The sequence below is a fragment of the Bombina bombina genome, chromosome 1 (genome assembly GCF_027579735.1).
Source record: "Bombina bombina isolate aBomBom1 chromosome 1, aBomBom1.pri, whole genome shotgun sequence".
Classification (NCBI taxonomy): Eukaryota; Metazoa; Chordata; class Amphibia; order Anura; family Bombinatoridae; genus Bombina; species Bombina bombina.
The window spans coordinates 498752450-498779997 of NC_069499.1; positions in this window are offsets into that span (position 1 = coordinate 498752450).

Here is a 27548-nt window from a genome sequence, read left to right on the forward strand (position 1 = left end):
TCTCTAATCTCTTAATTTGTGTCATGTAACGTATATCTTAATCTGTCAGAGTGTTTAATGCATTTCTTAATTTATGGTTAGATCTGGAAGTGTAATTAGGTATAGACTAAAGATTTTGTGACCATATTATATAACCTAATTATTTCTGAACAATGGTACATTCATTATGCATTGATACATTTGCTCTTTTACTATTACATGTGCTATAGCTGCAATAGTAACTTTTTTGCAAGGCATTTAATAAAAGCATTGAACTTTATCATGGCCTGTGAGTGACATATATATATATAAAAATAATTACTGTGGAAGGGAGCACTCACATAATATGTATTAAATTTTATGTCCGTGCAAACAGTCCCAAATGAATATATATCACTTAAAAAGATAGAGTCCTATATTCAATAATATGGACCAAAGAAGGACAAGGCTTCTTTGTGCAGCCTTGTCCTTCTTTGGTCCATATTATTGAATATAGGACTCTATCTGTTTAAGTTATATATATATATATATATATATATATATATATATATATATATATATATATATATATATAGTCTATATCCAATAAAGGACTGCACTCACTGGATTTAGTTTCAGAAACCTTCAAATCTTTATTGTGGTAAAGATTTGAAGGTTTCTGAAACTAAATCCAGTGAGTGCAGTCCTTTATTGGATATAGACTGTATACTTGTTTGACTTTGCACCCTGGTTGATGACTACACAGCATTGGGAGTGCAGACACACACGGAGGATATATATATATATATATATATATATATATATATATATATAATAACAACAAAGTGACCGCACCACCTAATAGGTATCAAATGCTCAGGCACAGGATAGAGTCTGGTCCATGACTCAATAAACATATAATATTAAATAATCCCAGCCAATGAGTCTTAGTAATTTTTACAGCAAAATATTTTAATAATTTCACACCATGTCATAATCAATCTGACATGGTTTAGAGAACTGTTAAAGAGAAGCAAAGATGCACTCATACAGATCCACACAATCCCCATCCACCAAAAAACACATCTGCACCATACAATTCAAAAAAATGCAAATAAAAATAAAAAGTAATCACAAAAATACACTCCCAGGGCGTCCCCAGGGAGTGGAGGACAGCAGCACCTGTCTCGTAACCTGTGGAAAAATCTTATAGTAATTTAATTTCAAAAGGGCATAAGAATAGTTCCCTTCACAAGGTGAATAAATTGTATCCAATGTGATAAGAGAGTTAATGCCACATAGTCATTACATAAGAATACGGATATTTTATAGTATGTTGATGTATAGTCCTTTCAATCTAATCATTTGATGTCTTATAATAGTCCCAGGATACTTGTAAATACTTGAAATTACTAATGGTGTTTGTAGTCCATGTTATATTTTATCACACAGAAAATTTCAGGTCTTATATGAACGGTCCCACTTCTGATCTGTAAACAGATATTTGTAAGCGAGGTAAACTCCAGCTGCAAATCCAACCTCACACCCTTTTAAATAATTTCACTCACAGTAAATACGTCAGTATAGCATATTATCACAGAAGTTCAATATGTAACCCAAACCAGGAGGTTCATTGTAGACAACAGTTTCTCTTACAATATGCGCTAATGAAGCATGTAAAATCACAGGTGCTTGGTGTGTAACCCAACCCGGGGGTTCACTGTAGATGTCAATTAAAGTACCTTATGTGTAACTGGTAAAGCTCCTCACCGTCAACCAGATCAATAGCAATAGATGAAATTACCTGTTCGAATCAGTTCTGATATATACCGTATTACCGTGAGACTTGTCAGCAGCGTGTCTGTTCGGTGTGGCAATGGATAGCAATCAGGTTACTCCTATCTCGCTACCTTCGTCTCGAACGCCGTTAGCTATCAGCATATAGGATGGCTCAGATCACACAGGTAAGGTCAGGTGCAAGCGTCCAAGGAACTAGTCTTTCTTTGTATTTTCGCTATGTACCAGCCTGTCCTTTAAACTCTGTGCTCTACGAGCTGTTAATAAGGGATAATCCCCAATATGTTCTTTTAGATCTGGGGCAACTGTTAAAATGTGCCAATATTTTTCATAATTTATCTAATCTGCTTCCATTGTGAGTTATACCTTGTTATTAATCGAACCTTTCCTACACCTTGGTATCTGTCCTGTTTATTGTAGAGGAGGTCACATCTTGAACTCTGTCTGGATCTGATCCATGTCTTTTTAATAATTTTGAATAACCCCTCTCCAGAAATCTGGATGACATTTCTTTTGCCTGTTCTTCATAATCTTTTTCACTAGAGCAGTTCCTTTTTAAATGTAAGAACTGCCCTACTGGAATTCCTGACTCCAAACTTTCAGGATGATGGCTGCTAGCATGTAGCAGGCTATTTGTGGCTGTTTTTTGTTCTATATACCTTGGTATTTAAGCTGTTACCTTTTTCCAGATTTTTAAATCTAAAATGCTTCATTGTGGCTGATCTCTTTATTCAGAAAAATGTTATAGCCATTATCTGTATTCAGTGTGTCATTAAATGAATTTAGTAGTTCTTCACTGCCTTTCCAAAGTAACAAAATATCATCAACAAAACGGATCCAAACGGACAAGTGTGCTTCTAATAGGGTCTCAAAATTTGAGAAAATCTCTCGAGCTTCTGATAATCCAAGATGCAGACATGCATATTTCGGAGCGCACATGGCCCTCATGGTCGTCCCTTGTAGCTGTCTATAATACCTACCATTAAACATAAAAATGTTGCTGGTAAGTATTGTTTGTAATAATGAAATGACACATTCTGTATGTTCCTGATACTCATGTCATCTTTGTTCTAGAAATAATCTATCTGCCCTTATACCAACTGTGTGTGGGATGGAGGAATATAATGATTCCATATTGAGAGTAACTAGCAAAGTGTCATCACTGATTTCTAACCCATCTAGTTTTCTCAATACATCAGACGTATCCTGGACATAGGAGGGCAAAGAACTTAAAAAGGGTCTCAAAAAATAGTCCATACATTGACTCATTCCCTCCATTGGCCCTCCTATGCCTGAGATTATACATCTCCCTGGCTGGGGTTTATTCATATTTTTATGGAGTTTGGGTATGCAATAAAAAGTTGGAACTATAGGATTCTTTTCATGCATAAACTCATGTTCTTTCTTGTTGATCAAACCTTGTCTTAGTGCATTATTCAGCAGAAATTGTAATTCATTATATGTTTTAAAAAAATCACTTTTGTTACTTAATTCATATTGATCTTTATTTAACAGCTGCCTATGTACTTCTGCAACATAATCAGCCTCATTCAAAAAGACCAGATTCCCTCCTTTGTCCGAGGAATTAAAAATCAAGTTCCCTTGATTTAAAAGTTCAAAAAGAGTCTTTCGCTCATCCCTACTTAAATTGTCATTTACCACTCCAAAACTCTGAATCTGCCATATTTCTTTTTCAACGCATTTTACAAAGGGTTGTATACCTAAAGCTGATGAAAATGGGGGCATAAATTTTGAGGGAGGTTTTAAGCCGGACACTTTGCTAGTTACTCTCAATTTGGAATCATTATATTCCTCCATCCCACACACAGTTGCTATAAGAGCAGCTAGATTCTTTTTAGAACAAAGAGGACATGAGTATCAGGCACATACAGAATTTGTCATTTAATTATTACAAGCAACATTTTTATGTAGCCTGCTACATGCTAGCAGTCATCATCCTGAAAGTTTAAAGTCAGGAATTCCAGTAGAGCAGTTCTTATGTTTAAAAAGGAACTGCTCTAGTAAAAAAGATTTTGAAGAACAGGCAAAAGAAATGTCAACCAGATTTCTGGAGAGGGGTTATTCAAAACAGCAAATTAAAAAGGCATGAATAAGATCCAGACAGAGTTTTAGATGTGACCTCCTCTACAATAAATGGGACAGAAACCAAGGTGTAGGGAAGGTTAGATTAATAACAAGGTATAACTCACACTGGAAGCAGATTAGAGAAATTAGGAAAAAGTATTAGCACATTTTAATGGTTGACCCAGATCTAAAAAAACATTTTGGGGATTATCCCTTATTAACAGCTCGTAGAGCACAGAGTTTAACCCCTTAACGACCAAGGACGTACGCCATACGTCCTAAAAAAAAAATACAGTTAATGACTGAGGACGTATGGCGTCAGTCCTTGGTCTGGAAAGCAGCTGGAAGCGATCCTGATCGCTTCCAGCTGCTTTCCGGTTATTGCAGTGATGCCTCGAGGCATCCTGCAATAACCCCCCTTGGCCATCTGATGCAGAGAGAGCCACTCTGTGGCCCTCTCTGCACCGGACATCGATGGCCGGTATCGTTGGTGGGTGGGAGATTACGTGGGAGGCGGGTGGGCGGCAATCGATGGGCCATATGACGTCGAGGGGGCAGGATCGTGGACGGGATCGCTGGGCCCCGTGCACGGGGTGGATGCGGGTGGGAATGGCTACACTACAGAAAATGTATAATAATAAACTTTGGATACAGCTGAAACTGGGTACTGGCAGACAGCTGCCTGTACCCAAGATGGCTCCCAGTAAGGTAGAGGGGGAGGGTTAGAGAGCTGTTTGGGGGGGATCAGGGAGGTTGGGGGCTAAGAGGGGAATCCTACACATCAGTATATGTAAATATGCTAAAAAATATATATATATTTTTTAAAATACCTTTTATTTTAGTACTGGCAGACTTTCTGCCAGTACTTAAAATGGCGGGGACAATTGTGGGGTGGGGGAGGGAAGAGCACTGTTTGGGAGGGATCAGGGGGTCTGATGTGTCAGGTGGGAGGCTTATCTCTACACTAAAGCTAAAATTAACCCTGCAAGCTCACTACAAGCTACCTAATTAACCCATTCACTGCTAGACATAATACACGTGTGATGCGCAGCAGCATTTCGTGGCCTTCTAATTACCAAAAAGCAACACCAAAGCCATATATGTCTGCTATTTCTGAGTAAAGGGTATCCCAGAGGAGCATTTACAACCATTTGTGCCATAATTGCACAAGCTGTTTGTAAATAATTTCAGTGAGAAAACTAAAGTTTGTGAAAAAGTGAATGATTTTTTTTTATTTGATCGCATTTGGCGGGGAAATGGTGGCATGGAATATACCAAAATGGGCCTAGATCAATACTTTGGGTTGTCTACTACACTACACTAAAGCTAAACTTAACCCTACAAGCTCCCTACAAGCTCCCTAATTAACCCCTTCACTGCTGGGCATAATACACGTGTTGTGCGCAGTAGCATTTTGTGGCCTACTAATTACCAAAAATCAATGCCAAAGCCATATATGTCTGTTATTTATGAACAAAGGGGATCCCAGAGAAGCTTTTACAACCATTTTTGCCATAATTGCACAGGCTGTTTGTAAATAATTTCAGTGAGAAACCTAAAATTGTGAAAAAGTGAATGATTTTTTTTTATTTAATCACATTTGGCGGTGAAATGGTGGCATGAAATATACCAAGATGGGCCTAGATCAATTCTTGGGGTTGTCTACTACACTAAAATAAAGCTAAAATTAACCCTAGAAGCTCCCTACATGCTCCCTAATTAACCCCACCACTGCTGGCATAATACACGTGTGGTGCGCAGTGGCATTTAGCGGCCTTCTAATTACCAAAAAAAAAATGCCAAAGCCATATATGTCTGCTATTTATGAACAAAGGGGATCCCAGAGAAGCATTTACAACCATTTGTGCCACAATTGCATAAGTTGTTTGCAAATAATTTCAGTGAGAAACCTAAAGTTTGTGAAAAAAATTGTAAAAAAGTGAACAATTTTTTTTTAATTTGATTGGTGGTGAAATGGTGGCATGAAATATACCAAAATGGGCCTAGATCAATACTTTGGGATGTCTTCTAAAAAAATATATACATGTCAATGGATATTCAGGGATTCCTGAAAGATATCAGTGTCCCAATGTAACTAGCCCTAATTTTGAAAAAAAGTGGTTTGGAAATAGCAAAGTGCTACTTGTACTTATTGCCCTATAACTTGCAAAAAAAGCAAAGAACATGTAAACATTGGGTATTTCTAAACTCAGGACAAAATTTAGAAACTATTTAGCATGGGTGTTTTTTGGTGGTTGTAGATGTGTAACAGATTTTGGGGGTCAAAGTTAGAAAAAGTGTATTTTTTATAATTTTTTTATAGTAATTTATAAGATATGATGAAAATAATGATATCTTGAGAAAGTCCATTTAATGGTGAGAAAAACGGTATATAATATGTGTGGGTACAGTAAATGATTAAGAGGAAAATTACAGCTAAACAGAAACACTGCAAAAATGTAAAAATAGCCTTGGTCCCAAACGGACAGAAAATGGAAAAGTGCTGTGGTCATTAAAGGGTTAAAGGACAGGCTGGTACATAGCGAAAATACAAAGAAAGACACTCCAAAAACCTGGTTGGAAAAAAGGAGTAGGTGACTTGGCTGTAGTCCTTGTGGCCACTGTGTATTGTTGGCTCATCCAGAAAACAAACAAATTTAGTACAAATCCAGATGAGTAATACAATATAAGACAATGGATAACTTGCAATACAACAGGTGTCATTTATCTTACAAGTGTACACTGTTTGTGTCCAAAATATTATATAGTAAAAATTAAGAGAGAACTACAAGATTGAGTTAGGGAACATAGGGATGATATTAAGGGTAAGGTACAAGATAGCCCTGTAGCAAGGCATTTTGAGAGTGATCATAATTCTGATTTCACAATCCTTAAAGTTACAGGGATTGAACACATTAAGCAACATCGCCGTGGAGATGAAGTAGATGGATGTACAAATTAATACCCTAGCACCTAATGGTTTAAATGAAAAAAATGACTTTTCCTGTTTTATTTAGAATTTATAGTTTTCCTATGAATGTCTTTCTAACTGAGAGAGCGTTGAGTGTAATACTGTTGATATCTGCCAATGTTTAAAATATGTTGATTAAACCTGTTTCCTAAAGAATTGTTAATTATTCCTTTATTGTATATATTTTTAATTTTTATGGGTTGCCATGATGGTTCACTAGAAATACCCATAATGTTTACGTAGTAAATGATTTGAGAGATGGTTAAGAAATTGTGTAAAAGATACAATGTGAAGCCTTTATCCCTTTGTAATAGATCCAGTGCCCTTTAAACAAAATGAAAGGGAATATGAGCAAAACAAGGAGGAGCTGACGAGAGAATAAATAGCCAGCACTCCATGAAGGAGTTATCTGATGAAGCTCTGTAAGCGAGCCCTTTTCTGGGAGGGGTGAAACGCGTCACAACTGGCACTCATCTAACCGGGATCCTTAAACTGTGAGCTGTATGTATCCTGTTTGTCTCCCCACCCACTAAAAACAGACTCTGAGAACCGTGGCTGGATGCACCTAAGAGGCACGTCTATGAGTTGGATTTGAGGACAGAATGCCAGGCAATGTGCTGCAACGGAAAAGAGTCACAGGTGTCTATATAAGTCGAGCGGTGAGATCTTTTGGGGTTTAATTGAGTACAATGGATACTTACCATCCTACACCTAATGGTGCTCTGCCACTTGAATTTGATTAAATACCCGGTTTCTGAAGAGGTATAAATAAAACAATTTTGATTAAGGATTCATTCTTTGATACCCATTTATATAATGGATATCTTTTCACTTTTTTATTTTTAAATACTATACATACATACATACTCATACACACACGCTCTTACAGATATACACATACTCATACCTATGCACACACACTTTCACTCTTGCTTCATGCACAGTACAGTAAAATAATAATATAGATAATAACATATTCATAATATATTCTCATACTCACTTTCACATATAAACACAGACTCACACTTACACGCCACTGACAAAAAGACACTCCAAGACCCGCAAAGACACTGACAGACACAAAAAGTGTAGATTCTGCTGCAGAAAACAAAGGTTTTATTTACTTACGGCTAGATTTAGAGTTTTGTTGGTAGCGACCCGCGTAGCTAACGCTGGCTTTTTTTCCCCCGCACCTTTTAAATACCGCTGGCATTTAGAGTTCACAGAAGGGCTGCGTTAGGCTCCAAAAAGGGAGCGTAGAGCATATTTACTGCCACTGCAACTCTCAACACCAGCGGTGCTTACGGACGCGGCCAGCTTCAAATCAGCCAATCAGATTTTCCCTACCTTAATTCCGATTGGCTGATAGAATCCTATCAGCCAATCGGAATTCGAGGGACACCATCTTGGATGACGTCATTTAAAGGAACCTTCATTCGGACTTAGGACGTCGGAAGAAGAGGATGGATCCGCGCCGGAAGTCTTGAAGATGGAGCCGCTCGTCATCGGATGAAGATAGAAGATGCCGCTTGGATGAAGATGGTTGCCGGTCCGGATCTCCTCTTCTGCCCGGATAGGATGAAGACTTTGGAGCCTCTTCTGGACTTCTTCTTGCCGCTTGATAGAAGACTTCAGCCGGATGATGGATCTCCAGCCCACGCTTGGGCTTGGATGAAGATTTTGGAGCCTGGACAGATCGGTGATACCCGGTGTGGTGAAGATAAGGTAGGAAGATCTTCAGGGGCTTAGTGTTAGGTTTATTTAAGGGGGGTTTGGGTTAGATTACGGATATGTGGGTGGTGGGTTGTAATGTTGGGGGGGTATTGTGTTTATTTTTACAGGCAAAAGAGCTGAATTCTTTGGGGCATGCCCCACAAAAGGCCCTTTTAAGGGCTGGTAAGGTAAAATAGCTTTTCAATTTTAATTTTAGAATAGGGTAGGGCATTTTTTTATTTTGGGGGGCTTTGTTATTTTATTAGGGGGCTTAGAGTAGGTGTAATGAGCTTAAAATTGTTGTAATATTTTTATTATGTTTGTAATTAATTTTTTTATTTTTTGTAACTTAGCTTTTTTTATTTTGTTGTACTTTAGCTAGTATATTTAATTGTATTTATTTGTAGGTATTTCATGTAATTAATTTATTGATATTGTAGTGTTAGATTTAATTGTAGGTATTTTATTTAATTAATTTATTGATAGTGTAGTGTTAGGTTTAATTGTAACTTAGGTTAGGATTTATTTTACAGGTAATTTTGTAATTATTTTAACTAGGTAGCTATTAAATAGTTATTAACTATTTAATAGCTATTGTACCTGGTTAAAAAAAATACAAAGTTGCCTGTAAAATAAATATAAATCCTAAAATAGCTACAATATAATTATTCGTTATATTGTAGCTATATTAGGGTTTATTTTACAGGTAAGTATTTAGCTTTAAATAGGAATAATTTATTTAATAAGAGTTAATTTATTTTGTTAGATTTAAATTATATTTAACTTAGGGGGTGTTAGTGTTAGGGTTAGACTTAGCTTTAGGGGTTAATACATTTATTATAGTAGCGGTGAGGTCAGGTCGGCAGATTAGGGGTTAATACTTGAAGTTAGGTGTCGGCGATGTTAGGGAGGGCAGATTAGGGGTTAATACTATTTATTATAGGGTTATTGAGGCGGGAGTGAGGCGGATTAGGGGTTAATAACTTTATTATAGTAGCGGCAGATTAGGGGTTTATAATTGTAGGTAAGGTAGCAGCGACGTTGGGGGCGGCAGATTAGGGGTTAATAAATATAATATAGGGGTCGGCGGTGTTAGGGGCAGCAGATTAGGGGTACATAGGGATAACGTAGGTGGCGGCGGTGTGCGGTCGGCAGATTAGGGGTTAAAACAATTTATTAGAGTGGCGGCGATGTGGGGGGACCTCGGTTTAGGGGTGCATAGGTAGTTTATGGGTGTTAGTGTACTTTAGAGCACAGTAGTTAAGAGCTTTATGAACCGGCGTTAGCCCAGAAAGCTCTTAACTCCTGACTTTTTTCTGCGGCTGGAGTTTTGTCGTTAGATTTCTAACGCTCACTTCAGCCAAGACTCTAAATACCGGCGTTAGAAAGATCCCATTGAAAAGATAGGATACGCAAATAGCGTAGGGGGATCTGCGGTATGGAAAAGTCACGGCTGCAAAGTGAGCGTTAGACCCTTACCTACAAGACTCTAAATACCAGTTGTAGCCCAAAACCAGCGTTAGGAGCCTCTAACACTGATTTTGATGGCTAACGCCAAACTCTAAATCTAGCCGTTATTTTTTAATCTGGTGATATACTACAGCTCTCTAGAGTAAGTATATTCCACTTACTTCAACCTTGAAGCCAAAGAGCTTGCCCCCATCAATCATATGTTTTAAAAAAAATATTGATGATAATTAAAATGAATTTAAAAAACTAGAAAATTAAGCCCCTGAGATTTTCATACATTTTGATTTGCAAATATTCTCATAACAAGATAACTGAAATTATTTTTATATATATATATATATATATATATATATATATATATAATGTTCTCTTAGCATACATTGAGGCCATAAAAGTTTAGACTGCAATCCTCCTATGATATTTAACACAGAGACTTAGAATTTTAAGATTAGTGAAAAAATAACACTGTTAGGGAAGGAAATGAATCCTACAAATTACAACTAAATAGCCAAGTTCTTAAAAAGAAATAATTCCATCTTAATTTCATCTTCTGTGTAAATACAGTCTTACTTGCCTGACACTTGCCTGCCTGTCCTGGTGCTAATAGACTTACCAGGGACATAAAGGAAGGCACAATGAGTAAAAAGCTTAAAAAATCTGGAGCACAATTTTTTTTATGCCACCCACTGCACTAGCGATCTTAATAGGGTGGGCTATGACAGGAGGCATTCTAAGGTAAATAGGTTAGAGCTATGGAACACAGCATTTTTGTTGCCATCAGCTTTACAAATGCTTGCACATCAGTTAGCACTGCACTGGTGGGCTTAATAGTGCCTGGTTGATTATAACATTGCAGTATCTGGGACCTTTACAGTCTTAGTAGAGGGAACAGTGACTGCATCCCTGTTTGCCATCAGACTATATATAAAATAAATACCTGCTGTCCGCCACCCAAAACATAATGTCCCATGGCGTTGGGCGATACAATGCACACAAGCCGTAGACATGCTGAATGAGAATATGATATCCCACCTGGTGTGACAGCACTCACCGGTAAATGTCAAGTTTGTGATGGCTTGAGTTTATTTAAGGAATAAAACATACAATTAACCTTTATATATCCTACTATACCTTATAAAACCTGCTATGAAAGTGTGCCATGGGCTAAAGTATCAATAGGACAAGCTTATATTCTGGTAACTTTATATAATGGTTTTGTGCATTACAGCTGAAGGAATTAGTGTAAGAAGTCATTACTTTTTCATCAAAGCAAAAATGGTTAAGCACAATGTAGATTATGGGCCCCATGATTGAAGCGGCGTGCGGACAAGCTTCTCAACTTGAGAAGTTGTTTGCATGCCTTTGCTGCTTATGGCCAGCGGATCTGTTCTTTCACTGGCCCATATGCATCATTACACACTCCATTGCGTGTATAATGCCTGCCCCCTTCTCTGTCAATCACCCCAACTTGCTTATTTGGGGGGATTTTTTTGCTATCTCAGAGGGAAGCAGGCTCACATGTGTAAGGGCTCAGGAGCAGTTTACACTGCTTCATACATGGAGCCCTAAGTCAATTTGTCAGCCTGACGCCCACACTTAGCTCAGAGCTTGGCACAGCTGACATACATAGAAAAATAAAAACTTACAGTCAAGTGGGGATAAAAGGGAGATGTGGAATCTCCTGCTGTCATTTGGCTCCCCTGACACATTCTACGGCTGTACCTTTTTACACCTCAGAGAAATGCTTTTATCCAGCCAAACCCAAGCACATAACTATAGAACACAAAAAAGGATGGTGCACTGAAGAAGTGTACCAAAACCTAGAAAAGTATGCACATATAGCACTCTAGGCCCTGACAGATGGGCAGTGAAATTCCCTACTAGTAAAATATAACTTTTATTAATCTTAACTAAAATTGAGTAACATACAAACATCATTAAAAACGACACTAAACACACTAGTACTGTATGATAATCAATAAGTGATGTAGGGGGGTAATAATATGAGTTAATCAGGCCTGTAGGTACTGACAGTGAACTAAACCCCCTCTATACACAAAATAAAGTTGCTCAAAAAGATCAGATATCTGGTGTCACTTGAGTATATATGACATCTGCTAAAATGTGTGTAATATGAATCACTGTGTACTGCTGGTGTTTACTTTTGAATTATTGTAATAACTCAATGTATTGAGATGTCCAGAAAAGCCGGTCTCCCAGCTGCAATCAAGCTTATAATGACTCCAGTTCATAGCATAATAGTATATTAATAGTTTAGCTCAGGAACCAATAGCACAGCACACGACTACAGGCATAACCATCTCATTGTGGGAATGGAGTTGTAGATACAATAGCTCTGAGTATAAATAAAGCTAATAAGTTCTAACAGGTACTAATATTTTAATTAAGGGTAATAATATTATTTCAATACTTATAAATATATTTAGACGATTATTGTCCTCGCTTATATATGCGATTTTACATATAGGTCGTCTATAAATATGTATTCATTTATAGATTCAATCTCCATCTACAGTTGCAAAGTTAATAAGCAGATTACTATATGCTCTAATGGCTCCTCAGTTTTATCGTTCATGAGGTGTCTGTAGGGAAGTAACTGTCCCTTTAAATATTTACCATGAAGCTGCTATCTCCTTAGCTCTAATAGATTACTAGGAGAGGAAGTCCATACTTCTGATTTTTATAATTGTAGGTTGAGTAACAGTTCCTTCCAGCTATCTTTCTTATTGTTAATGTTGCAACAAAGTAACAGTCAAATAGTTTATACTTTTAGCATGTATTAGAACCCAGGTTACAGCAATAAATTACTCAGATATATGAAGCTGCTTAGTGTGCGTTCTTTGCTCCCCCAGATCGTTCACTATATACAGAAATATTTACTGTAGCATGACAGTTTAATTATCGTAATGTTCTTATATTATGTATTTAGCCGGCTATGCTACGGATCCTGTTATGGATCATATACCCCATACACGTGTTGACTCAATCTCCATCTACGGATGCAAAGTTAATAAGCAGATTACTATATGCTCTAATGGCTCCTCAGTTTTATTGTTTGCGAGGTGTCCGTAGGGAAGTAACTGTCCCTATACATATTTAGCATGTATTAGAACCCAAGTGACAGCAATTAATTGCTCAAATATATGACGCTGCTTAATGTGCGTTCTTTGCTCCCCCAAATCGTTCCCTATATACAGAAATATTTACCGTAGCATGACAATTTAATTATCATAATGTTCTTATTATATGTATTTAGCCAGCTATGCTACAGATCCTGTAATGGATCATATACCCCATACAAGTAGAGGAGTAACTAGATTTAAATGCAATGGAATACTGGTGTGTTTTAGGTAAATAAATTCACTTATATGGCAAAAAGAGTGTACTCCATAGTGTAGCCCTGTGCCACTAAAGTCTTGGCACAACCCAGATTGTACAACCTAGTTAACTAAAGCGGCTACAATTATGAGCAACGTAAACTAGTGTCAGGCTATTAAAACAGTATCATGAGAGTCTCCACGCTCACAGCTCTCGCCGGATGCATTTCGCCCCTCCGGGCTATGACAAAGCCAGAGTGGTGCCATTACTCTAGTGTAGCATCATATCCCAGCACATAACTTGCATGCAAGAGAAGGAGAGGCACGCGGCTTTCACTTTAGGAGTATCTAAAGGTGGTGACCTTGCAAGAATATGCAAATGACTGAAGTGCTGGCTAGATGAGGTGAACTTCTTTATAGCATGCCTACTGTTCCCGCCCTGCGATCTGCAATAGCATGTATCGAGACGGCAGATGCTGTGTGCATCTTTTAAAGTATAGTGCATTATCCTAAAAAAAGGTGGCAACATCCTTAGCACCACCACAGGGGCCCCTAAGCTCTGGCCTCTAGGTGGCCACCTTGCAATAAGACTGGCCCTGTTTACAACAGTACCTTGGGAACTGATCCACATCAGAGCCACCACTGTGGGCCCGCCATATTGATAGCACAGCCTGCTCTATTAATAGAGCTCCACTTGCAGAAGTTTGGATCAAAAACTCCCTGGCTGTTCATAGCAACGGGTGTTTGGATCTGCTATTATTTGTATGCTACACGCATACTAAATAACATAGGTATGAGTTTGAGCATGTTGCCAAAATAGAGCCACTTTGAGACATCTGGGGGTACTCCATTATAGCTCTTTGCAGTGGAATCTAGTTCATGTTTAGTAAAACACTTAAAATACTTAATATTTAAGATAACATTTAATTATCTTTGAAGTTAAAACATATTGTGGATGCCTCTAACAGTTTAATGTTCATCAAGAAATTTTATTTTCTTAAAATAACCCCAAAGTCATGTTGGTTTTGGAAAGAAAAGCAAGTTGTTAAAGTGAAGGTAAACTTTGGTGAATGAAAGCCCGTTTTTTAAAATGACTAACCCTGCTTCCTCCAATCACAGCTTTCCCCCCAGGGTAGTCATTGCCTGAGGCCATGCTGTGATTGAAGGAAGCCGGATTAGTCATTGCTGACGTGTGAATAGAGGATCTCTATGTGGGGGAAGCTGCTGTAGCAGTGAAAAGAAAAAAAATTAATTTTTTTAACAAAACGGCTACTTTGTAAACTTTGATGAATGAAAGTGCCCCTGTTTTTAATAGTAGTTTTAAAAAACGGACTTAAAACTGCAGTTGAAACTTTTATAACTTTTTCTGTTATAATTCTATAGATAGGCAAATGATGCTTCTGCTAACCAGCGGCTAGATTTAGAGTTTTGTTGGTAAAGACCCGCGTAGCTAACGCTGCTTTTTTTCCCAATGCACCCTTCCAACAACGCTGGTATTTAGATTTGTCTGAGGGGCTGCGTTAGGCTCAAAAAAGGGTGCATTGAGCCTAACTTAGCTCTACTTCAACTCTCAATACCAGCGTTGCTTACGGTAGCAGTAAGCTGGGAAAACGTGCTCGTGCACAACATCCCCATAGGAAACAATGGGGCTGAGCTGGCTGAAAAAAAACCTAACACCTGCAAAAAAGCAGCGTTCAGCTCCTAACGCAGCCCCATTGTTTCCTATGGGGAAACACTCTCTAAGTCTGCACCTAACACCCTAACATGAACCCCGAGTCTAAACACCCCTAACCTTACACTTATTAACCCCTAATCTGCCGCCCCCGCTATCGCTGACCCCTGCATATTATTATTTACCCCTAATCTTCTGCTCCGGACACCGCCGCAACCTACATTATCCCTATGAACCTCTAATCTGCTGCCCCTAACACCGCCAACACCTATATTATATTTATTACCCCCTAATCTGCCCCCCCTAAAATCGCCGCCACCTTACCTACATTTATTAACCCCTAATCTGCCGACCGGACCTCGCCGCCACTATAATAAATGTATTAACCCCTAAACCGCCACACTCCCGCTTCGCAAACACTATAATAAATGGTATTCACCCCTAATCTGCCCTCCCTAACATCGCCGCCACCTACCTACAATTATTAACCCCTAATCTCCCGCCCGCACCATCGTCGCTACTATAATAAAGTTATTAACCCCTAAACATAACTCTAACCCTAACCCTAACACCCCCCCTAACATAAATATAATTTATATTAAACAAAATAATATTAATACAATTAACTAAATTATTCCTATTTAAAACTAAATACTTACCTATAAAATAAACCCTAATATAGCTACAATATAATTAATAATTACATTGTAGCTATTTTAGGATTTATTTTTATTTTACAGGCAACTTTGTATTTATTTTAACTAGGTACAAAAGCTATTAAATAGTTAATAACTATTTAATAGCTACCTAGTTAAAATAAATACAAAATTACATGTAAAATAAATCCTAACCTAAGATACAATTAAACCTAACTACACTATCATTAAATTAATTAAATGAATTACCTACAATTACCTACAATTAAATACAATTAAATAAACTATTCTATAATACAAAAACAAACAAACACTAAATTACAAAAAATAAAAAAGAATTGCAAGCAATTTAAACTAATTACACCTAATCTAAGCCCCATAATAAAATAAAAAATCCCCCCAAAATAAAAAATCCCCTACCCTATTCTAAAATACAAAAGTAATCTGCTCTTTTACCAGCCCTTAAAAGGGCTTTTTGCGGGGCCTTGCCCCAAAGTAATCAGCTCTTTTGCCTGAAAATAAAAATACAATACCCCCCCAACATTACAACAAACCACCCACACACCCCTACTCTAACCCACCCAAACCCCCCTTAAAAAAACCTATCACTAACCCCCTGAAGATCTCCCTACCGTGAGTCGTCTTCACCCAGCCGAGCAGAATTCTTCATCCAAGCGGAGCAATAAGATGTCCTCCATCCGGTAGAAGTCTTGATCCAAGCGGCAAAGAAGAGGTCTTCCATCCGGGCGATGTCTTCTTCCAAGCGGCTTCTTCTATCTTCTTTCTTCCGGATCCATCTTCATCCCGCCGACGCGGAACATCCTTCTTCCCCGACGGACTAACGACGAATTAAGGTTCCTTTAAGGGACGTCATCCAAGATGGCGTCCCTTCAATTCTTTTTTTTTTTTTAAATATTTTTATTAGATTTTTCATATGAAATAAAGAGATACAACATTAGTACGACCAAAGCGTACTATTTCAGTAACATGACAAAAAGAATGGATACATAAGGAAACACAGTATATGCATTAATGGATCAACTAAACATATGTAACCTCTATATCCAAAGTAAGGGTATAACAGAATTGTTCACTTAAGTCAGAAGTAACTGAAAAAAGAGAAAAAAAAAGAAAAGAGAAAAGGGGAGGGTGGAGGGGGGGGGGGGTCATCCATGAGAGAGGGGAGGGGGAGGGGGGAGGATAGGGTCTAAGGCCAAGGGAATAAACCTATAATGGATACAAAATAAAACTAGATAGGTGTGGGATGTTGTACCGACATTACTGAGTGAGGGTATAATAGGCTAAGTCTCAAAGCTAGGGAGCCAAGTCGTGTCAAATCTATCTTTCCATTCTGCCCAAATCAGTTAAAAAAAGTTGACTTTACCCTTGGAGTAATAGATAGGTTTTTCCATGGTGTAGATATAGGCCATGGTTTGGGTGATGTCAGACCAAGATGGGGGGCTAGTTCTTTTCCAAGCTTTAGCTATATTGAGTTTGATAGCTGAAAAGAAATAGATGCTTAATGAAGCATAGTGTCTAGGGAGTTTGCAGATACCTATGTGGAGTAAGGCGACTTCCGGTGTATTGGGAAGGGAGATACCCATAGACATAAGAGTTGAGAAACATTTATTCCAAATGGGCCTCAATTTGGAGCAAGTCCACCAAATGTGTGCCATGTCTCCTACTCTACCGCAATCTCTCCAGCAGATAGGAGATGCCCCAGGGAAAATTGTAGCTAATCTAGCAGGCACAAAGTACCATTGTGTGAGCAATTTAATGTAGTTCTCATGCATAGTAACACAGTGGAGAGTTTTATTTGTGAGAAGTAATGTACGGTGCCACTCTTTGGTGGGGGCAATGAACTCAAGTTTCTGTTCCCATTTAGTGATATGTGTAGCTTTGTCTGTAGGGGATGCGCCCTCCATGATGGAATAATGGAAATATAGTGGCTTACCTAGCCTCAATCCCTGTTGTCAACTGGCTTCCCAGATGGTTGGTGGTCTAGAGAGAGATGGTTTAAAGCCCCAGCTAGTCAGAAAGCTGAGGACTCTTATATATTCGAATCGCATATAACGCGGGGGAGGTGCTGAACCGCCAATTTGGGCAAAGGGTACAAACGAATCGTGAGAAGATAAGGACCAGAGGTCAGCTACTCTCGAGACACCTAGTCTCAGCCACGTCGAGGGGTGGGAGTCAGGAAGACCAGATAAAAGGCCAGTTAATGTAGTGATAGGGGATGGGTGGGGGGCCACCTGGGAATAATGTCTCAGGAGTTCCCAAGAGGCTAGGCATTCTCGGATTACCTGATTCTCTATACCTAAGGTTCTTCGGCAGTGTGGAGGGGTCCAAATCAGGTCCCTCAGGGTAAGGTCGAAGGGTAGGGAGGCCTGTTCAATTGACCTCCATTTGCTATCGGAGTCTTTTACACCCCATTGGGTAATGTGCGTGAGCATGGCGGCCTCATAGTATCTGAATATGGACGGGGAGGCCACTCCCCCATGCATTCTAGGGTATTGCAGAAGTCTATGGGCTACTCGTCTAGGCTTATTTTGCCATATATATTTGGTACAGGTGCCCTGAAACTGAGTGAGTAGGGCTCTAGGTACTCTAATAGGGAGGCAACGCATGATATATGTTAGTTTTGGAAGATAGCTCATTTTAAGGGCTGTTACCCTACCCAGCCAAGAAATGGAACGAAAATTCCATTGACTGGTCAGAGTGTGTAATTCGGTTAAAAGGGGCTTATAATTATTTAAGATGAGGTTGGGGATGGAGTTAGAGAGTTTAACTCCTAAGTGGGAGACATACGTATTGTTGATAACAAAGTTGTATTTGTCTCGTAGTGAATTAGTGACAGATTCCGGGAAACCCTGTGTGTAGAGTTCGGTTTTGGATTGATTTAGCCTATAAAAGGATAGGCTACTGAATGCATCTAGTGTAGATAGGAGCTTAGGAATCTCACTGAGGGGGTTTGCGGAGAATATGGTGGTGTCATCTGCGAACAGAGCCACTTTGTGGACTGTTCCATGCAGGATAACTCCAGATATCTCTTTGTCAGCTCTAATGGCAGCAGCGAGCGGTTCAATGGCCAGCGCAAACAGGATGGGTGATAGAGGGCAACCCTGTCGGGTGCCATTTGAGATAGGGAAAGGAGAGGAATGAAATCCTAGACCCCTAACTGAGGCCGTAGGGGCCGAGTACAAAGCTTGTACTGCTTGGATGATGGAGGCCGGGAAGCGAAAGGTCTTTAGAACTTCCCACAGGAAGTCCCATCTGACCCGGTCAAATGCTTTCTCAGCATCGAGAGAGAGCACTGCAATTGGTTTGTTGAGTCTTTTGGCTTCTAGAAGAATATTAAGGAGCCTTCTCGTATTGTCAGGACCTTCTCTTCCAGGGATGAAGCCAACCTGGTCAGGGTTAATGAGTGAGGGGAGGAGTCTTGCGAGCCTATTTGCGAAAATGTTTGCATATATTTTAACGTCGTTATTAATCAAAGATATGGTCCTATAGCTAGTGCAGAGTGTTGGGTCTTTGTTGGGCTTGAGAATTGTGGTGATGGAGGCCTCTAGGAACTCTTTTTGGAATTTTCCTTCGTCTCTAGCTAGGTTATAGAATCTGGTCAGGATGGGGACAATCTCCTGGAGGTATGTTTTATAGAATATTGCGGTAAAACCGTCTGGTCCAGGGGCCTTGAGGGACTTCAGATTTTTAATAACGAATTTAATCTCTTGGGGCGTGACCGGGCCATCTAAGCTATCAGCAGAAGCTTCATCTAGTGTAGGTAATCTTAAGGAGCGCAGGAAAGGGCCTATAGCCTCTGATGGGGGGTCCCTTCAATTCTGATTGGCTGATAGAATTCTATCAGCCAATCGGAATTAAGGTAGAAAAAATCTGATTGGCTGATGCAATCAGCCAATAGAATGCGAGTTCAATACAATTGGCTGATTGGATCAGCCAATCGGATTGAACTTCAATCTGATTGGCTGATTGCATCAGCCAATCAGATTTTTTCTACCTTAATTCCAATTGGCTGATAGAATTCTATCAGCCAATCGGAATTGAAGGGACGCCATCTTGGATGACGTCCCTTAAAGGAACCTTCATTCATCGTTAGTCCGTCGGGGAAGAAGGATGTTCCGCGTCGGCGGGATGAAGATGGATCCGGAAGAAAGAAGATAGAAGATGCCGCTTGGAAGAAGACATCGCCCGGATGGAAGACCTCTTCTTTGCCGCTTGGATCAAGACTTCGCCCGGATGGAGGACCTCTTCTTTGCCGCTTGGATCAAGACTTCTACCGGATGGAGGACATCTTCTTGCTCCGCTTGGATGAAGAATTCGGCTCGGCTGGGTGAAGACGACTCAAGGTAGGGAGATCTTTAGGGGGTTAGTGATAGGTTTTTTCAAGGGGGTTTGGGTGCATTAGAGTAGGGGTGTGTGGGTGGTGGGTTGTAATGTTGGGGGGGTATTGTATTTTTATTTTCAGGCAAAAGAGCTGATTACTTTGGGGCAAGGCCCCCCAAAAAGCACTTTTAAGGGCTGGTTAAAGAGCTGATTACTTTTGTATTTTAGAATAGGGTAGGGGATTTTTTATTTTCGGGGGATTTTTTATTTTATTAGGGGGCTTAGATTAGGTGTAATTAGTTTAAACTGCTTGTAATTCTTTTTTATTTTTTGTGATTTAGTGTTTGCTTTTTTGTATTATAGAATAGTTTATTTAATTGTATTTAATTGTATGTAATTTATTTAATTAATTTAATGATAGTGTAGTGTTAAGTTTAATTGTAACTTAGGTTAGGATTTATTTTACATGTAATTTTGTATTTATTTTAACTAGGAAGCTATTTAATAGTTATTAACTATTTAATAGCTTTTGTACCTAGTTAAAATAAATACAAAGTTGCCTGTAAAATAAAAATAAATCCTAAAATAGCTACAATGTAATTATTAATTATATTTTAGCTATATTAGGGTTTATTTTATAGGTATAGTATATAAGTATTTAGTTTTAAATAGGATTATTTTATTTAATTTTAGGAATATTATTTTGTTTAATTTAAATTATATTTATGTTAGGGGGGTGTTAGGGTTAGGGTTAGAGTTATGTTTAGGGGTTGATAACTTTATTATAGTAGCGGCGACTGTGCGGGCGGGAGATTAGGGGTTAATAATTGTAGGTAGGTGACGGCGATGTTAGGGAGGGCAGATTAGGGGTTAATACTATTTATTATAGTGTTTGCGAGGCGGGAGTGTGGCGGTTTAGGGGTTAATACATTTATTATAGTGGCGGCGAGGTCCGGTTGGCAGATTAGGGGTTAATAAGTGTAGGTAAGGTGGTGGCGACGTTGAGGGGAGCAGATTAGGGGTTAATAAATATAATATAGGGGTCGGCGATGTTAGGCGCAGCAGATTAGGGGTTCATAAGTATAATGTAGGTGGCGGTGATGTCCGGTCAGCAGATTAGGGGTTAAGAAATGTATTAGATTGGCGTCGATGTGGTGGGGCCTCGGTTTAGGGCTACATAGGTAGTTTATGGGTGTTAGTGTACTTTAGAGCATAGTAGTTATGAGCTTTATATTCTGACGTTAGCCCATAAAGCTCTTAACTACTGACTTTTTTTTGCGCCTGGAGTCTTGTCGGTAGAGGGTCTACCGCTCACTTCTTCCAAGACTCCAAATACCAGCGTTAGGCAGATCCCATTGAAAAGATAGGATACGCAAGTGGCGTAAGGGGATCTGCGGTAGCCTGGAATCGCAGTAGGGAAGTGAGCATTAGACCCTTTCCTGGCTGACTCTAAATACCAGCGGGCGGCCAAAAGCAGCGTTAGGACCCCTTAACGCTGCTTTTGACGGCTAACGCAAAACTCTAAATCTAGGTGCAGGAAAACTAAGTGGTTGGTCATGAAAATTGCAACAGAGATAAAGATTAAAAAAACAATTAATCTTAATTTTCCTCCAACGCCAATTTACCCATGTGGGAGTGTTACTGCATAATCAGCAAATATTATTCCTTGATTTAATTTTACTATTTCGTTTTTGAAAAATATTAGTATAACAAAGTATATTGATATTAATCTGGATGCACATCATTATCACACAATTCTTTCAGTTGTGTATTAATATACATTAAAGAAACAGTCTACTCCAAAATGTATATTAGATTATCCCTTTATTATCCATTCCCCAATTTTGCATAGCCAGCACTGTTGTATTAATATACTTTTTACCTCTGTTATTACCTTGTATCTAAGGGATCAATTTATTAATGTGCGAGCGGACATGATACAATGTAGTGTATCTTGTCCGCTGCACATCAAATAGTTCTTGTGAACTGCTGGTACAATGCCTCCCCCTGCAGATTTGCGGCCAATCGGCTGCTAGCAGGGGGTGTCAATCAACCCGATCGTATGTGATCGGGTTGATTTCTGTCTGCCGCTTCAGAGCAGGCGGACAGGTTATGGAGCAGCGATCTTTAGACCGCTGCTTCATAACTTCTGTTTCAGGCGAACCTGAAACACGGGGCATCAAGCTCTATACGGAGCTTGATAAATTGACCGCTAAGCCTCTTCTGACAGCCCCTTAATCACATTTATTTATCTATTAACTTGCATTTTAGACAATTAGTGCTGTGTCCTGCACAGCTCCATGGGAGAGAGCACAATGTTATCTATATGGCTCAGCTGAATTAGCCGTCTCTTGTTGTGAAAAGCTAATAACAAGCATGTGACAAGAGGCTGTCTGTGGCTTAGAAACAGACAGAAATGTAAAGGTTTAAATGTTATAAAGTATAGTAATATAACAATGTTTGTAGTGCAAAGCTGGGGAATGGGTAATAAAGGCGTTATCGATCTTTTAAACAATAACAATTCTGGTGTAGATTTTAAGCAAGATTTTCAAGTTACTTATGCAGAAAAGAATTAGTGATAGTATTCAAATAAAATGAAAAAATATATAAGAAACCAAAAAGCCCTATTATATAAAGGGAATCAAGCTTCTCCCTATAGGACATTAATGTGTGGTTCTTTAAAGCTTTATGTTTAAATGTAACTTGTTTTAGTAATAAAAAAAATTAATCTATTATATTTTTGTTGCAGAATCTAAAAAAAAAAGTGTATGTGTTATAACTTATTTATTGGGTTTACCTTAATGTGTTAGTAGTCTTCTACCTATATAGACATTGTATAGTTACATACAGATAGACTGAAGAGGAAATTATTTTAAATTTAAAGGGGCAGTCTTGTCAAAATTAAACTTGCATGATTCAGATAGGGCATGCAATTTAAACACCTTTACTTTTATAATTAAATTTGCTTTATTCTCTTGGTATTATTTGTTGAAAGCTCACTAGGCAGGCTTGTATGCTAATTTCATAGCCCTTGAAGATAGCCTCTTATCTCAGTGCATTTTGACAGTGTTTCACAGCAAGACAACTCAGTTCATGTGTGCAGCGAGATTGCACTATTTCTGCATGCTCCACAAGTAGGGTGGTGCAGAAATAGCAGGGCAGAATATTACAGATGCAGAGAGTAACACTCAGTGTCACTCTCTGCATCAGTTTGCAGTGTTGCAATATGTTGGAGGTGTGGGAGGGTCAGATGTGAGGCAGGTGGGCTACCCATTGCTGGAGAGGATGGGAGATGGAGGGAGGGGGCAGGAGCAGGTGGACTGCTACACTGTAGAAAAAACATTTCCAGAGGGAAGGAGGGAGAAAGAAATAGAGGGAGGGAGCCACTACCTACAGAAAATATGACATTGCTTGGAGGAGGGAGGTAGGGAGGATGAGGGGGGCCGCTGCACTACAGAATTCAAAATATATATATTATTTATATTGGCCATGTTGCAACAAGGTAATGTCGCAATGCCTCTCCCAATATTGGGGTTTGAATCTGCCCCTTCGGAATCCTACAATGCAGAAAATTAAAAAAAATAATTGCATACAACTTTATATTTGGCACACTGTCTGTCAGTACCTAAGATGGTTGTGACCATTGAGGGGTGAGGGAGAGAAAAGAGCTGTTTAGGAGGAATCAGGTATGAACCAGAGGGCGGGAGGTATCAGGTGGGAGGGTAATCTATTCACTATAGCTAAACTTAACGTAACAAGCCCCCTAGTAACCCCTTCACTGCCAGGAATTTCAGAAGTGTGGTGTACAGCTGCAAAAAGCAGCCTTCTAATTATCAAAGCCATGCATGTCTGCTTTTTCTAAACAAAGGGGATCCCAGAGAAGATTTTACAACCATTTGTGTTATGACTGCATATATGATATGTAAATAATGTCAGTGATAACCCCAAATTTTGTAAAAAAGTTAACAATAACAATAATTTTTTATAATTGAATCTATATTTTGTAATTTGACATACAGTATATGTGAATGGCTAAGGTATATATATATATATATATATATATATATATATATATATATATATATATATATATCTTTTTTACCACTAGAGGGAGCTGGAAACCCATTACATGGATGGTTGTGAAAAGGTTAATGTACACCTGTATAGGTAATTAGCTCCACCCACTTTGGGTATAAAAGATGTGGTTTGGAGCTATTGTTTAAACAACATGATTAAGGTCATGTGGACCGAAACGTTGTGCTGATATGTTTATATGATGATGTCCCAATAAACATATTGTGAATATGACAAAGTGGTGCTGCTACTTCTTTGGACATTTTAACATAACTACAGCCCCAGGAAATTGTGATTTTATTTTGATGCTACTACAAAATGCCTTTTGTTCTTCCAATTGAAAATAATAGCCGAACAAATACCTACAAACTGTTTCAAATTTTTGTACCCTGATTTTGAATAATTTGTACAGGGCTGAGATGACTGTAATAATTTCTATGAATCATTATGTAAGATATAAAAAATATTTAAGTAAATTAAAAAAATTGAGATTCCATAAAATGAGAAATGTGTTAGTACCGTTCATGAAGGCAGACTGAAAACATTATTTTGGACTTTTAACCATATATATATATATATACAGTGGAAATAAAAAATCTACACACCCATGTTAAAATGGCAGGTTTCTGTGATGTAAAAAAATGAGACAAAGATCATTTCAGAACTTTTTCCACCTTTAATGTGACCTATAAACTATGCAACTCAATTGAAAAACAAATTGTAATCTTTTAGGTGACGGGAAGTAAAAATAAAAAAATATGGTTGCATAAGTGTGCACACCCTTAAACTAATACTTTGTTGAAGCAACTTTTGATTTTATTACAGCACTCAGTCTTTTGGGGTATGATTCTATCAGCATGGCACATCTTGACTTGGCAAGATTTGCCCACTCTTCTTTGCAAAAACACTCCAAATCTGTCAGATTGTGAGGGCATCTTCTGTGCACAGCCCTCTTCAGATCACCCCACAGATTTTCGATTGGATTCAGGTCTGGGCTCTGGCTGGGCCATTCCAAAACTTTTATCTTCTTTTGGTGAAGCCATTCCTTTGTTGATTTGGATGTATGCTTTGGGTCGTTGTCTTGCTGAAAGATGAAGTTCCTCTTCATGTTCAGCTTTCTAGCAGAAGCCTGAAGGTTTTGTGCCAATATTGACTGGTATTTGGAACTGTTCATAATTCCCTCTACCTTGAATAAGGCCCCAGTTCCAGCTGGAGAAAAACAGCCCCAAAGCATGATGCTGCCACCACCATACTTCACTGTGGGTATGGTGTTCTTTTGGTGATAGGTAGTGTTATTTTTGCGCCAAATATATCTTATGGAATTATTGAGAAAAGTTCAACCTTGGTTTCATCAGACCATAATACCTTTTCTCAAATGCTTTTGGGAGACCTCAGATGTGTTTTTGCTAAATTTAGCTGGGCTTGGATGTTTTTCTTCGTAAGAAAAGGCTTACGTCTTGCCGTCTACCCCAAAGCCGAAACATATGAAGAATACGGGAGATTGTTGTCACATGTACCACACAGCCAGTACTTGCCAGATATTCCTGCAGCTCCTTTAATGTTGCTGTAGGCCTCTTGGCAGTCTCCCAGACCAGTTTTCTTCTTGTCTTTTCATCAATTTTGGAGGGACATCCAGTTCTTGGTAATTTCATTGTTGTGCCATATGTTCTCCACTTGATGATGATGATGTCTTCACTGTGTTCCATGGTATATCTAATGCCTTGGAAATTCTATTGTACCCTTCTCCTGACTGATACCTTTTAACAATGAGATCCCTCTGATGCTTTTGAAGCTTTCTTCGGACCATGGCTTTTGTGTAGGACGCGACTAAGAAAATGTCAGGAAAGACCTACTAGAACAGCTGAACTTTATTCAGGGTTAATCAGAGGCACTTTAAATTATGTCAGGTGTGTGATGACTCTTATTTAACATGGTTTTGAATGTGATTGCTTAGTTCTGAACACAGCTACATCCCCAGTAAGAGGGTGTGCACACTTATGCAACCACATTATTTTAGTTTTTTTTTTGTTTACTTCCCTCCACCTTAAAGATTTAAGTTTGTTTTTCAATTGAGTTGTGTAGTTTATATGTCACATTAAAGGTGGAAAAAGTTCTCAAATTATTTATCTTTGTCTAATTTTTTTACATCACAGAAACTTGACATTTTAATAGGGATGTGTAGACTTTTTTTATCCACTGTATGTATATATATATATATATATATATATATATATATATATATATATATATATATATATATATATATATGTATATATATATATATATATATGTATGTATATATATATATATATATATATATATATATACATTTATTTTCAAATAAATTTAATAAATTTGGTAACAATCTATTGATAATTTGCTCACAAAAAATGTTTTTTTTGCTTTCCAATTGAATTAAAAGCAGAGTTTCCTGAGTGATCACTGTGCTATATCATTTGGTTTGCTAAAAACCCTCTTCCATGAATGAGTTTTCAACAGAAAAGCTCCCAAGAAGGTCTTTTAATGTGTTAAGTATCTATTTTTGAAAAATAAACTGGGAGGTCTCCCGAAACTGACACATAAAATTGCTCATTCACACCTCTCAATGTCATAGGAATTGTCAGGGTTTTTTCCCTGCTTTGTTTGCCATGTGCTGCTGGCAGCCATTTTACTCACCTCTCTTGCTGACTCTGGTGCATAGTGTGTGATGCTGCTCATTTCCTGCACACCTTTTTATGGCCAGACTGGTGTACATCATCTGTGTGAGACAAGTTGCAGTCTCAGAATTGTGATGTCATCACTTATTATTTAAAGGGCCTCTGTTCAGTATGCTTTGCCCTTGCGTTGTCTCAGACCAGTTTGTGAGTTCCAGTTCCTATGTATTACCTGGCTGTCTGACGTCCCTCCTGGTTCCTGATCCCTGGCTTGTTCCTGACTCTACTGTTCTCCTTGTTCCTGATTACGGCTCGTCTGACTATTCGCTTTGGCTACTGACTCGGCTCATCTGAATACCAGCTCTGGTTTTGACTCCTGGCTTGTTATTTTATTTGTGGACTTTTTATTATTTTTTGTTATTAGTAAAGGTGTGATTATTTTTGCACTTCTCGTCTCAGTCTGATTCCTGGCACCCTGACATTACGCAAGGTCTATGAATCCTGATGGTGCTAATAATCCACTTTTACCTACTATCATTTCCAGGATGGATGAACAGGATAACCGCTTGGATCAATTTGCACTAGCCCTGCAAACCCTGCTGACTCGCACTGCACATTTGGACCAAAGTGTCCCGCAAGTTATGGCTGCTCCTGTTTCCGCTGTTGCACCTAGTCCTACCAGGAGCATGACCTGTTCTGCACCTCTACCTCAGTGATATGGAGGTGTTCCTATTTAGTGCAGAGGGTTTTTGAACCAGGTGGGCATTTAATTTGTGGTGTTACCTCAGGTATTTCCCTCTGACAGAGCTAAGGTGGGAT